General features: G+C 40.4%; 1 pseudogene; it reads right to left on the reverse strand.

Annotated features, from left to right (window-relative positions):
• Positions 1–4666: 4666 nt before the first annotated feature.
• The window catches only part of LOC129135955 (uncharacterized), a 69687-nt pseudogene continuing 60129 nt past the window's right edge, over positions 4667–14224 (reverse strand).

Below are 14224 nucleotides of genomic sequence, written 5' to 3' on the forward strand. Positions count from 1 at the left end.
GATTTGAAACACTCTTTTTGTAGCATCTGCAAGTGGATATTTGGATAGCTTTGAGGATTTCATTGATAAAGGGAATATCTTCACATAAAAAGTAGAGAGAAGCATTCTCAGAAATGTCTTTGTGATGTTTGCATTCATCTCACAGAGTTGAACATTCCCTTTCATAGAGCATTTTTGAAACACTCTTTTCGTAGTATCTGGAAGTGGACATTTGGAGCGCTTTGGGTCCTATGGTGAAAAAGGAAATATCTTCACATAAAAAGGAGACAGAAGCATTCTCCGAAACTTCTTGGTCATGTGTGTACTCAACTCACAGAGTTGAACCTTTCTTTTCATACAGCAGTTTTGAAAAACTCTTTCTGTAGGATCTGCAAGTAGATATTTGGATAGCTTTAAGGGTTTCGTTGGAAACGGGAATATCTTCTCATAAAAACTAATCAGAAGCATTCTCAGAAACTTCTTTGTGATGCTTGCATTCAGCTCACAGAGTTTAACGTTCCTTTTCATAGAGCAGTTTTGAAACACTCTTTTTGAAGAACCTGTCAGTGGAAACTTGGAGCGCTTTGAGGGCTATGTTGAAAAAGGAAATATCTTACCATAAAAACTAGACAGAAGAATTCTCAGAAACTTCTTTGTGATGTGTGTACTCAACTTATAGGGTTGAACTTTTCTTTTGAAAGAGCAGTTTTGAAACACTCTTTTTGTAGGGTTTGCAAGTGGATATATGGATCGCTTTGAGTATTTCCTTGGAAGTGGGAATATCTTCACATAAAAACGAGACAGAAACATTCTAAGAAACTAATTTGTGATATTTGCATTCAACTCACAGAGATGAACATTCCCTTTCATAGAGCAGTTTTGAAACACTCTTTTTGTAGTATCTGAAAGTGGAGATTTGCAGCGCTTTGAGGCCTTTGGTTAAAAAGGAAATATCTTCACAGAAAACTAGACAGAAGTATTCTCAGAAACTGCTTTGTGATGTGTGTACTCAACTTACATAGTTGAACATTTTTTTTTGATACAGCAGTTTTGAAACACTCTTTTTGTAGAATCTGTAAGTGGATATTCGGATAGCTATGAGGCTTTTGTTGGAAACGGGAATATCTTCACAGAAAAACTAGACAGAAGCATTGTCAGAAACTTCTTTGTGTCGCTCGCAATCAACTCACAGTGCTGAACATTCCTTTTCATAGAACAGTTTTGAAACACTCTTTTTGTAGTATCTGGAAGTGTACATTTTGAGCACTTTGAGGTCTATGGTGAAAAAGGAAATATCTTCACATAAAAACCAGACAGAAGCATTCTCAGAAATTTCTTTATGATGTGTGTACTCAACAAAGAGAGTTGAACCTTTCCTTAATACAGCAGTTTTGAAACACTCTTTTTGGAGAAACTCAAAATGGATAATTGGATAGCTTTGAGTATTTCATTGGAAGCGGGAATATCTTCACATAAAAACTAGAGAGAAGCATTCTCAGAAACTTCTTTGTGATGTTTGCATTCAACTCACAGAGTTGAACATTCCTGTTCATGGAGCAGTTTTGAAACACTCTTTTTGTCGTATCAGGAAGTGGACAATTGGAGCGATTTGTGTCCTATGGTGAAAAAGGAAACATCTTCATATAAAAACTAGACGGAAGCATTCTCGGAAACTTCTTTGTGAAGTGTGCACTCAACTCACAGAGTTGAACATTTCTTTTGAGACAGGAGTTTTGAAACACTCTTTTTGTAGAATCTGAAAGTGGATATTTGGATAGCTTTGAGGATTTCACTGGAAACGGGAATATCTTCAATTAAAAACTATACAGAAGCATTCTCAGAAAATTCTTTGTGATGTGTGCATTCAACTCACAGAGTTGAATCTTTCTTTTGATAGAGCAGATTGGAAACACTTTTGTTGTAGTATTTGCAAGTGGATATTTGGACAGCTTTGAGGTCTTCGTTGGAAACGGGTATCTCTTCACATAAAAACTAGACAGAAGCATTGTCAGAAACTACTTTGTGATGCTTGCATTCAACTCACAGAGTTGAACATTCGTTTTCCTAGAGCAGTTTTGAAACACTCTTTTTGTAGAATCTGTAAGTGGAAACTTGGAGCCCTTTGAGGCCTATGGTGAAAAAGGAAATATCTTCCCATAAAAACTAGACAGAAGAATTCTCAGAAACTTCTTTGTGATATGTGTACTCAACTCTCAGAGTTGAACTTTTCTTTTGATAGAGCTGTTTTGAAACACCCTTTTTGTAGAATCTGCAAGTGGGTATTTAGAATGCTATGAGGATTTCGTTGGAAACGGGAATACCTTCACTTAAAAACTAGACAGAAGCAGTCCCAGAAACTTCTTTGTGATGTTTGCATTCAACTCACAGAGTTGAACATTCCCTTTCATAGAGCAGTTTTGAAACACTCTTTTTGTAGAATCTGTAAGTGAACATTTGGAGCGCTTAGAGGCTTATGGTGAAAAAGGAAATATCTTCGCATAAAAACTAGACAGAAGAATTCTCAGAAACTTCCTTGTGATGTGTGTACTCAACTCACAGAGTTGAACTCTTCTATTGATAGAGCAGTTTTGAAACACTCTTTTCGTAGAATCTGCAAGTGGATATTTGGATAGCTTTGAGGATTTCATTGGAAACGGGATTATCTTCACATAAAAACCAGACAGAAGCATTCTCAGAAACTACTTTGTGATGTTTGCATTCAACTCACAGAGTTGAACATTCCTTTTCATAGAGAAGCTTTGAAACACTCTTTTTGTTGTATCTGGTAGTGGACATTTGCAGCACTTGGAGGCCTATGGTGAAAAAGGAAATATCCTCACATAGAAACTAGACAGAAACATTCTCAGAAACTTCTTTGTGATGTGTGTGTAGATGGCCGAATAGGAACAGTTCTGGTCTACAGCTCCCAGCATGAGCGACACAGAAGATGTGTGATTTCTGCGTTTCCATCTGAGGTACCGGGTTCATCTCACTAGGGAGTGCCAGACAGTGGGCGCAGGTCAGTGGGTGCGCGCACCATGTGTGAGCCAAAGCAGGGCAAGGCATTGCCTCACTTGGGAAGCTCAAGGGGTCAGGGAGTTCCCTTTCCGAGTCAAAGAATGGGGTGACGGACGGCATCTGGAAAATCGGGTCACTCCCACCTGAATACTGTGCTTTTCTTACGGGCTTAAAAAACGGTGCACCACGAGATTATATCCCACACCTGGCTCAGAGGGTCCTAAGCCCACGGAGTCTCGCTGATTGCTAGCACAGCAGTCTGAGATCAAACTGCAAGGCAGCAGTCAGGCTGGGGGAGGGGCGCCCGCCATTGCCCAGGCTCGCTTAGGTAAACAAAGCAGCAGGGAAGCTCGAACTGGGTGGAGCCCACCACAGCTCAAGGAGGCCTGCCTGACTCTGTAGGCTCCATCTCTGGGGGCAGGGCACAGACAAACAAAAAGACAGCAGTAACCTCTGCAGACTTAAATGTCCCTGTCTGACAGCTTTGAAGAGAGCAGTGGTTCTCCCAGCACGAAGCTGGAGATCTGAGAATGGGCTGACTGCCTCCTCAAGTGGGTCCCTGACCCCTGACCCCCGAGCAGCCTAACTGGGAGGCACCCCCCAGCAGGGGCACACTGGCACCTCACAAGGCAGGGTACTCCAACAGACCTGCAGCTGAGGGTCCTCTCTGTTAGAAGGAAAACTAACAATCAGAAAGGACATCCACACAAAAAACCCATCTGTACATCACCATCATCAAAGACCAAAAGTAGATAAAACCACAAAGATGGGGAAAAAACAGAACAGAAAAACTGGAAACTCTAAAAAGCAGAGCACCTCTCCTCCTCCAAAGGAACGCAGTTCCTCACCAGCAACGGAACAAAGCTGGATGGAGAATGACTTCGATGAGCTGAGAGAAGAAGGCTTCAGACGATCAAATTACTCTGAGCTATGGGAGGACATTCAAACCAAAGGCAAAGAAGTTGAAAACTTTGAAAAAAATTTAGACGAATGTATAACTAGAATAACCAATACAGAGAAGTGCTTAAAGGAGCTGATGGAGCTGAAAACCAAGGCTCGAGAACTACGTGAAGAATGCAGAAGCCTCAGGAGCCAATGCGATCAACTGGAAGAAAGGGTATCAGTGATGGAAGATGAAATGAATGAAATGAAGCAAGGAGGGAAGTTTAGAGAAAAAAGAGTAAAAAGAAATGAGCAAAGCCTCCAAGAAATATGGGACTATGTGAAAAGACCAAATCTACGTCTGATTGGTGTACCTGAAAAAGATGGGGAGAATGGAACCAAGTTGGAAAACACTCTGCAGGATATTATCCAGGAGAACTTCCCCAATCTAGCAAGGCAGGCCAACGTTCAGATTCAGGAAATACAGAGAATGCCACAAAGATACTCCTCCAGAAGAGCAACTCCAAGACACATAATTGTCAGATTCACCAAAGTTGAAATGAAGGAAAAAATGTTAAGGGCAGCCAGAGAGAAAGGTCGGGTTACCCTCAAAGGGAAGCCCATCAGACTAACAGAGGATCTCTCGGCAGAAACCCTACAAGCCAGAAGAGAGTGGGGGCCAATATTCAACATTCTTAAAGAAAAGAATTTTCAACCCAGAATTTCATATCCAGTCAAACTAAGCTTCATAAGTGAAGGAGAAATAAAATACTTTACAGACAAGCAAATGCTGAGAGATTTTGTCACCACCAGGCCTGCCTTACAAGAGCTCCTGAAGGAAGCACTAAACATGGAAAGGAACAACTGGTACCAGCCGCTGCAAGATCATGCCAAAATGTAAAGACCATCGAGACTAGGAAGAAACTGCATCAACTAACGAGCAAAATCACCAGCTAACATCATAATGACAGGATCAAATTCACACATAACAATATTAACATTAAATGTCAATGGACTAAATGCTCCAATTAAAAGACACAGACTGGCAAATTGGATAAAGAGTCAAGACCCATCAGTGTGCTCTATTCAGGAAACCCAACTCACGTGCAGAGACACACATAGGCTTAAAATGAAAGGATGGAGGAAGATCTACCAAGCCAATGGAAAACAGAAAAAGGCAGGGGTTGCAATCCTAGTCTCTGATAAAACAGACTTTAAACCAACAAAGATCAAAAGAGACAAAGAAGGCCATTACATAATGGTAAAGGGATCAATTCAACAAGAAGAGCTAACTATCCTAAATATATATGTACCCAATACAGGAGCACCAAGATTCATAAAGCAAGTCCTGAGTGACCTACAAAGAGACTTAGACTCCCACACATTAATAATGGAAGACTTTAACACCCCACTGTCAACATTAGACAGATCAACGAGACAGAAAGTCAACAAGGATACCCAGGAATTGAACTCAGCTATGCACCAAGCGGACCTAATAGGCATCTACAGAACTCTCCACCCGAAATCAACAGAATATACATTTTTTTCAGCACCACACCACACCTATTCCAAAATTGACCGCATAGTGGGAAGTAAAGCTCTCCTCAGCAAATGTAAAAGAACAGAAATTATAACAAACTATCTCTCAGACCACAGTGCAATCAAACTAGAACTCAGGATTAAGAATCTTAATAAGTAAATAAATTTTAAAACCACAAAACATTAGTGTGTTTGTAGGGGGGGTCTGATTTACAGAGTAACCGCATAGTAATTATAATTATTAAAATGTCCAGTTTTCAAAAAAAGTTACAAGGCATACAAAGAATGGGAAAGTATGGCTCATTCAAAGGAGCAAAATAAATTGACAGAAAATATCTCTAAGGAAACCCAGACATCAAACTTACTGGACAAAGACTTTAAAACAACTCTGTTAATTATACTCAAATGTCAAAAAGAAAACATAAACAAAGAAATAAAGGAATCAGAAAAAATATTAAAAAGTAGGAATATCAACAAAGAGATAACAGAAATTCTGGAGTGGAAAACTACAATGATAGAAATTTAAAAAATCACCAGAGCGATTTAAGAGTATATTTGCACACACAGAAGAAGTCATGAGCTTGAAGATAAGATAATGGAAAATATTGACTCTGAGAAACAGATAAAAAATGAGCAGAGACTAAGGAATCTGTGGGACATCATCAAATAGACCAACATTCATATTATAGATGGATAAATTATGTTGTTAAAAACTTTACCATGCTTTCTTTTCACCTTTCTTTCTTCCTTCCTCCCCCTCCTCCTCCTTTTTACTTTTCTTCCTCTTCCTTTCTCTTCTTCTTTCTCTCCTTCATTATCCCTTTCGCTCTGTTTCTTTTTCTCCCTTTCTCTTTTTCCTTTTCTTTCAATTTTCTCAATTACTAAGAGATGTTTAAATACCCTTACCATGTTACTAGATATGGTTATTTCTCCTTTTCGTTTTTTGAGATTTATAGTCACTCTAAGTAAAGAGATAACCCAAACATAAGCCTCACAAACAGGCTTCCATACCATTCTTATTTGATCCTGTCATTCTTCATTGCTGTACTAACTTTCTGATGCTTTTAAGGATGTTTTATAACAAATTGTTTAGTTTTTTCCAATGGAATGTTTATTCTGAATTATCTAATTCATATTCTAAGTATAGAGGGAGTTTAATATAAAATTATTAAACTAATATTTGTGAAAGAACATATTTGTGCATTTAACAAATATGTTAATCCTCAAACTGTTATTGGGCAGCTGAGCATACAGCAATAAAAATAACATAATTTTTATGTGTACAATATTTATGGAATATGTTACTGGAACAAATAAATAATTTAGTTAATAACATGACAAAGAACAGAAATTGTATACACTATAGAGCATAGTAATGGAATAATGAATGATTAAAGTTATTAATATTAGGTAGAAAATGAAGGGTATCTTTGAGAGCAGAACTCAAGGAAGCAAGCAATTCGCCTTATGAGGAAAGAGTTACCTGTGGATAAAGGAGAAACTGAAAAATTTACAAGTCAAGACTTTTTGAGCAAAAACAAAAATATGACTATTAGTCACCAATTCAGTACAGTGAAAAAAAAGTTGAAGAGATATCTTGGAAGTAAACCATGTTATGGAAGAGCATGTAGGGTTTTGATAATCATGGGATGATTCTGAATTAATTTTAAATGCGATAGGAATATATGAGATAATTTCACCAGAGAATAACATGATTGTGTTTGCATTTCAAAGGGCTGTATCTGGTGCACTGTGTAGAATAAATAGGTTATGTGAGCAAATAAATGGGGAGGCTACTCTAATTCAGAGAAAAAAGGTAGTGACTTAGGTGAGAATGCTGTTAGTATAAGTGGTAGTAGTGGTGAGAAGCCGTTAGGCCATGGATGTATTTCATAGGAATGGCCAAGAAAACTGCAGCTAAATTGGAGTGTAGGGAGTGAAATGGAGAACTCAAAGATGACTCTCAGCACTGGAAGGTGACAGCTGTCACTGAAGCATGCTGATGCCTCTTATTAAGAGAGTTACTTGGGAAGGGCAAGATCAAAACTTTTCACTTTCAAATTTATGAAAAATATTGTTTTCAGAACGAATGACTTTGGGATCAGAAAGCCATCATTCCAATTGATGGCTCCACGACTACACAGGCTCACACTCCCAAGAGCAAAAGTAAATCATCACAAAAGTCCTTCCTGATAATTCTAGAGAATGGAGAATTACTGTAACATCTTTCTGATTTTAGGAGAGGTAGCTGTTCCTTTTTTAGCCCAAACGCTATTTTTTTTAAAGCTCAGCCAAGAGACTCCATTATACTTTTCAAATGTGTGTAACTTAAATTCTCATATGAAATACCACTATGCTTAAATTAGTCAAAACATTTTCCCCATCTACAACTCTATCTTTTCATTGCAATCATTTTCACAAAAGTGACTGCAGCTCACAGACCCTAAAAGGGGAAAATCTAGAGTAGGTTATCTGATCTAGTTAGTTTTGAAGACAGGATCTAGAGATTATTTAATATGAAATAGGTCACCTGAAATGAAGTGTTTACTGAAAACAGCTTGGATCAGCCCAGTTTTCTACCACGGAACCATGCATTTGGTTTAAAAAACACAACAACTCTGGGGAATATCGGCTGCTTCCAACTGTGTTGAAGGTGTTAAAGAAAAGAGCATAAAAGTAAAAATGATCATCTGAGGCCTTTATAGTCTCTGCTCCAGAGACTACAGTCTTCCTTTCTTAACGAAACACCCAAATATCTTAATAATTGGGCAAAATCTAAATATCAGAGAGATAATTTTATCTTAAAGATCGTTAAATTATAATTGCGATTCAGACCTTGCTACGTCTCTGAGTCAAAAATTAGATCTTTGTTTAGGAATCAATGGTATTCTGCAACTTGGAAATAGGAAGATTTTAGAAGACCGAAACGTTGAATTTCTTGTGTGCAAAAAAAAGACGTATTGAGATAAGACAAGTCTTTCCTTGCAAGGATACATCTAATGCTCATACACCACTCCCCTAACGTTAATATAGCTTCCAGGTCACTAACCAGTGTCAGAGAGCAGCCTATGCAACTACAAATTCAAAAGATGTGGAACACATGGTCAAGCCTAGAATAAGAAGTCTTAGCTAATTAAGTATGCTTTTCCCCCCAAATTCATATTAACAAAAACTTGGATATGTCAGAGAATGCATTCTAAGTTCACTCAACCTAGGAGGAAGAAACATAATTTTAAATTAAGAGCTGAAGCATTCTTGTCCTAACAAAAAGCAAGGAAAATGAAATATCACACCACAGGAGGGATTTCACAAATTAGTGTCAACATCAAAACCTTAAAATAGGCAAGGAAAATGCAGATTTACAATGAACTCTTGTACTTGTTTTGTTCAGAGAAGAGATGGTTCTGAGAGAATGACAGTGAATTAACCCCAGCTGGTTTAGTTGGTGCTTTCAATTGCTGCTTCTGATCAACTCCTTTAGCTAGAATAAATTGATGAGGATTTTGGCATGTGGTATTGGAGATGGTTATTAATTTTTTCCTCTTATTTGCATTGTTCAATGTAGTAAATACTAGCTGTATATGGCTACTTCAATTCAAATTAATTACAATGAAATATACTTAAATATTGAATTTTTAGTCACTGTTGGTTCATTATTGAATATCTTCAGCTAAGATTTCCCATCTAAATACACTAAGAGGTGGCTTAGTTAACTGGTCGTTCACAAATATTGATGATGTTGTTAACTCCTGATATATTCTCTGCAAAGAGAATATTCATGAGCCTCCTCCTGAAATCAGCAGCCTAGAGATAGTTTTATAAATTGGATACAGGTTGGAAATCTATATACTCTTTCAGTTTTTGAAATATTAGCTTCCCAGGGAAGAAAATCAAATTCATAAGATATGTTAGGACGATTTAACTCAAGATGTTCAAAACTGAAATGACATATTCTACAATATGTGATAAAACCACCCCCTAATAACTTAAAGCAAAACAGGGATTGACCTTAAAGACCTGCCTTTTCCTCATCCCCCAGCCAATCAGTTTTCAAATCTTGCATTTCATTTTCAAATGTCCTTATCCCCCTAGTCTCTTGTTTCCAGACTTGGCACATATTTAAGTTTGTTACCTCTATCTACTCACTTTCCTCTCTTCAAACAGTATCTATGCCTGCCAAATGTGAACATACAAAAAACAAATCAGAATGTGCCATTCTGATTTAAACTGCTTATTAGTTAATTCTCTCAAGATAACATCTGGGTTCTTAGCTGCACTGAGTGAAGCCTACTTACATCTCTTTTTTTGTCTTCGGCTGCACTTTTCCTATCACATCACACCCCAGCAATGACAAGCTGTGCGGGCCTTCTACCCCATTTCCACTATTTTGCCCCTGCCGCCACGGCTTTTTCCGCGCTCCCGCGGCTTTTTGACCCCGCCGCCACCGCTTTTGCGGCTTTTTGCCCCGCCGCTGTGGCTTTTTGCCCGCGCCACCGCTGCTTTTTGCACCTTCTTGTCCCCGCCGCCGCGGCTTTTTGCCCCCCACCGCCGCGACATTATATGGTTTTTTGCTCCCACTGCTTTTTGCTCCCGCCTCCGCGGCTTTTTGCCCCCGCCGCCGCGGCTTTTTGCTCCCAGCCGCCGCGGCTTTTTGCCTCCCCGGCTTTTTGTCCCCGCTGCCGCGGCTTTTTGCCGAGGTGACTTTTAACCCCCGTCGCCGCCGCTTTTTGCCGCTGCGGCTTTTTGCCCCCGCTGCCTAGGTTTTTGTCCCCGCCGCCGCGGCTCTGAGGGCGGGAGCAGCAGACTCGGCTGCCAGCTCTACTGGAGTCCTGGCAAGGGCAGCGCGGAGGGGCGCTCCTGGTCCAGCTCTCCTGGCTCAGGGGTTCCTTGCCTAGGCGCCGGCACCCCGGGCTCCCTGCCTAGGCCCCTGTGGCCTGCATAGAGTGGCGCTGCGCGCGGAGGCGATGGGAGAGAAGAAGGAGGGAGGTGGCTGGGGTGATGCGGCGGCCGCGGAGGGTGGCGCAGGGGCTGCGGCCAGCCGGGCGCTGCAGCAGTGCGGGCAGCTCCAGAAGCTCATCGTCATCTTCATTGGCAGCCTGTGCAGGCTGTGCAGCAAGTGCGCTGTGTCCAACGACCTCAGCCAGCAGGAGATACGGACCCTGGAGGTAAAGGCTTCGGGGACCCGGGCTGGGCTCCAGGAGCAGCCCAGACACCTCCTTCGGGGCCCCAGTTCACTCCTGGCTGAGTTGCATCCTTGAGCCTGCATCACCCGCTTGGAGGTTTCCCCTCCCTCCTGCACTCGCTGATGCGGCAGCCAGAGGACCCGGGACCAGCCCTCACCTTGGGCAGGATTTGTGGAGCGGGTGCGTGGTGGGAACTGGGATGGAGGCTCCAGGGTCCCGTGGGGGTGGGGGTGGGCTGCGCGCGGACATCCCCTTACCCCCTGAATTTCCATCTGGTCCAGCCCTCTCATCTTGTAGGTGAGGAAACCGAAGGCCTGAGGGAGAACTGACTTGCCAGGAACCCCTGTTAAGGAGAATTAACAAAGTGTGGTTATTAAAGAAGAACTGAGTTGGGAGTCAGACCTGGAGGCCCGCACCCTTGGTTAAGACATTATACCACCTTCAGTCTGGCCTGTTGACTGAGGGTGAGCCACTCCATCCTCGTGTGATTGTGGGGTCTTGACCTCAAGGGGTTTCCTGTAGGAAGAAGCAAATGGGTTTGCTTTCCTTGCTCTGTCCAGTACCTTAGGGACCCTGAGGACTGAAGAGATTCTTGGACAGCCATCTGGTGTATGTCATGGGTGGGCCTTTTTTGAAGGTCAGTCTGCCCAGTGGGCTGGCTCAGCCTGAATGAACTGTCTTGAATCTTTGGAGTTGTCTGTGTACTTTTAAGGGCTTCTCAGCCTTGCACCAAAATATCCCCCTGGAAATTAGGTGGGAAAACCTTAACTCTTGTGGGGCCTTGTGTTTGTCTTAAAAGTTCATGCACATGGCCAGGTGTGGTGGCTCCCACCTGTTATCCTGTCCTGGATCCCTTGAGTCAAGGAGTTTGAGACCAACCTGGACGATATAGTGAGACCCCATCTCTACAAAAAATAAAATATTAGCCAGGAGTGGTTGTGCGCATCTGTAGTCCCAGCTACTACTGTGGCTGAGGTGGGAGGAGCACTTGATCCTGCACTGAGCTGTGAACTCACCAGTGTACTCCAGCCTGGGCCACAGAGCAAGACCATGACTCAAAAAAAAAAAAAAGAAAGACAAGAAAAATTCTTGAAGATTTTGCATTCTGTCCCACTATCCATTGGTTTTCATGTCAAGATAATGTCAGAAATTCTTTACAATTGCTTCCAGAAGGAGTAGCCTTTTGATCTAGTGCACAGGTGTCCAGTCTTTTGGCTTCTCAGGGCCACATTGGAAGAAGAATGCTCCTGGGCCGCACATAAAATACACTAATGCTAACAACAGCTGATGAGCTTAAAAAAAAAAAAAAAGGTTTGTGCATAATTTTCATGATACCCACCACCACAGATAGGCGGAAAAGTCCTTGTAGTCAAAGGGTTGGACACAGCTGATCTAGTGTCTTGTCGTCCGTTTTGCTTTCTCCCTGATTCCAGAGTGCAGGTAGAGATGTAGAGACATGCTGTCAGGACAGCTGTTGAGATAAAAAAATTCGTTGTCATTTATTCCCAAGCACAGCTGTTTCTCATTGCATTGAAAAAGTCTCCATTCAAACTGCTGTCACATATAAAATCTATTTATGTAAGTCTGTATTTTTCTGTTGTCTTGGCCTTTATAGGTAGTAGTGTGTTTTAACTGAGCAAACTGTCCTTCCAAATAATGAAGCCGAAGTCAGCCTACCTGCTTGCCATTTTTCTTCCCCTTCCATTTTTGTAACCTCAGAATAATTGTAAGAATGAATTAAGATTTATGTTTAAGGCCAGGCACAGTGTCTCAGGCCTGTAATCTCAGCATTTTGGGAGGCGGAGACAGATGTACCGCTTGAGCTCAGGAGTTGAAGACCAGCCTGGGCAACATACTGAGACTCCGTCTTGTATAATTTAATTAAAATTTAAAAAAAGAAGAGAAAAAGACCTGTGTTTAAAATTTTAAAAAAGGGGGGAAGTGTAATGCAAAATGTGGACTATGCCAGCTATGATTGGGAAAACTAGTTTTTCATACAGCATTATCTGTAGACTTGTATTAGCAGCATACTGGTCATAAGCATTTTGCTTTCTTCAACTATGATGAGGTAAGCTAATTTAAAGTGTGTTGGGGCTTTCTGCCGCATGGCTCCTGGAGGTGTTGAGTCCCAATTTAGCCAATTAATTTGGGTTTAGTTTTGATATGGATAAGGGAGACCAGCTTCATTCATGGTGTACACACAGTTTTGCCAATAAGGAAAAAAAAAAAAAGCCACCTGAATGTTCCTACTCATTAGATGCTATCTGGAGAGCTCCTACCCCACCCCCACCAAGGCCCGGGCCATTAAAAAGACTCAATGCAGCCTTTCTGTATCTCATACTGTATTCTGCAAGATACTCCTGTGAAAGAAAGTTGTGCTGCATCAGCCATCTCCCTCCTGAAGATCCCTGCGGATGAGGATTTGTGTTTTGAAGGTTCTGAGAATTCCTGCAACAACAATTCTCAAACTTATTTGTCCAGGGGATGTTTTCTTCCACTGAATGTAGTTGGGGAGACACGGCCTTAAGCCTTGAGCAGAGAAAGAGACAAGAAACTGTTGGCTCACTTACAACCAAGTGTTGTGTTTATGTTTTAGGTTTTTATGAAACTGAGGTGCTGTTTGAGGTTCTAAATGAAATTGGGTGGTTGAAGAGAGGCTGGTATCCCTGTAGACTTAGCCAGCCATGAGAAGTTGCCTTTTGTTGAAGGAGGTGTTTTACAAAGGGAAATAGGGTGTCTCCTGGGCATCGCATTAGCACTTAAATACATGTATCACTGAAATGAAATGAAATGATGAAATGAAGAAATGAAATGATGAAATGAAAAAATGAAATATGAGATGAAATGATGAAAGGATGAAATGAAATGATGGAATGATGAAATGAAATGATGAAATGATGACATGAAATGGTGAAATGAAATGAAATGAAATAATGAAATGAAATGATGAAATGGTGAAATGAAATGAAAAGATGAAATGATGAATTGAGGAAATGATATGAAATGATGAAATGAAATGATGAAATGAAGTGAATGATGAAATGATGAAATAATGAAATGAAATGAAGTGATGAAATGAGATGAAAAGGTGAAATGAAACGAAATGATTAAACGAAATGAGGAGATGAAAAGATGAAATGAAATGATGAGATGAAATGAAATCATGAGATGAAAAGATGAAATGAAATGATGAGATGAAATGAAATCATGAGATGAAAAGATGAAATGATGAGATGAAATGAAATCATGAGATGAAATGATGAGATGAATTGAAATGATGAAATGAAATGATGAGATGAAATGAAATAATGCAATGAAAGATGAAATGATGAGATGAAGTGAAATAATGAAATGATGAAATGTAATGAAATGATGAAATGGAATGATGAAATGAAATGATGAAATGAAACGAAATGGTGAAATGAAATGAGGACATGAAATGATGAAATGAAATGATGAAGTGAAATGATGAAATGAAATGAAAAGATCAAATGGTGAAATGAAGAAATGATATGAAATGATGAAATGAAGTGAAATGTTTAAATGATGAAATAATGAAATGAAATGATGAAATGATGAATCGATGAAATGAAATGATCAAATGAAATGAGGAGATGAAAAGA

This window comes from Pan troglodytes, chromosome 11 (genome assembly GCF_028858775.2).
Source record: "Pan troglodytes isolate AG18354 chromosome 11, NHGRI_mPanTro3-v2.0_pri, whole genome shotgun sequence".
Classification (NCBI taxonomy): Eukaryota; Metazoa; Chordata; class Mammalia; order Primates; family Hominidae; genus Pan; species Pan troglodytes.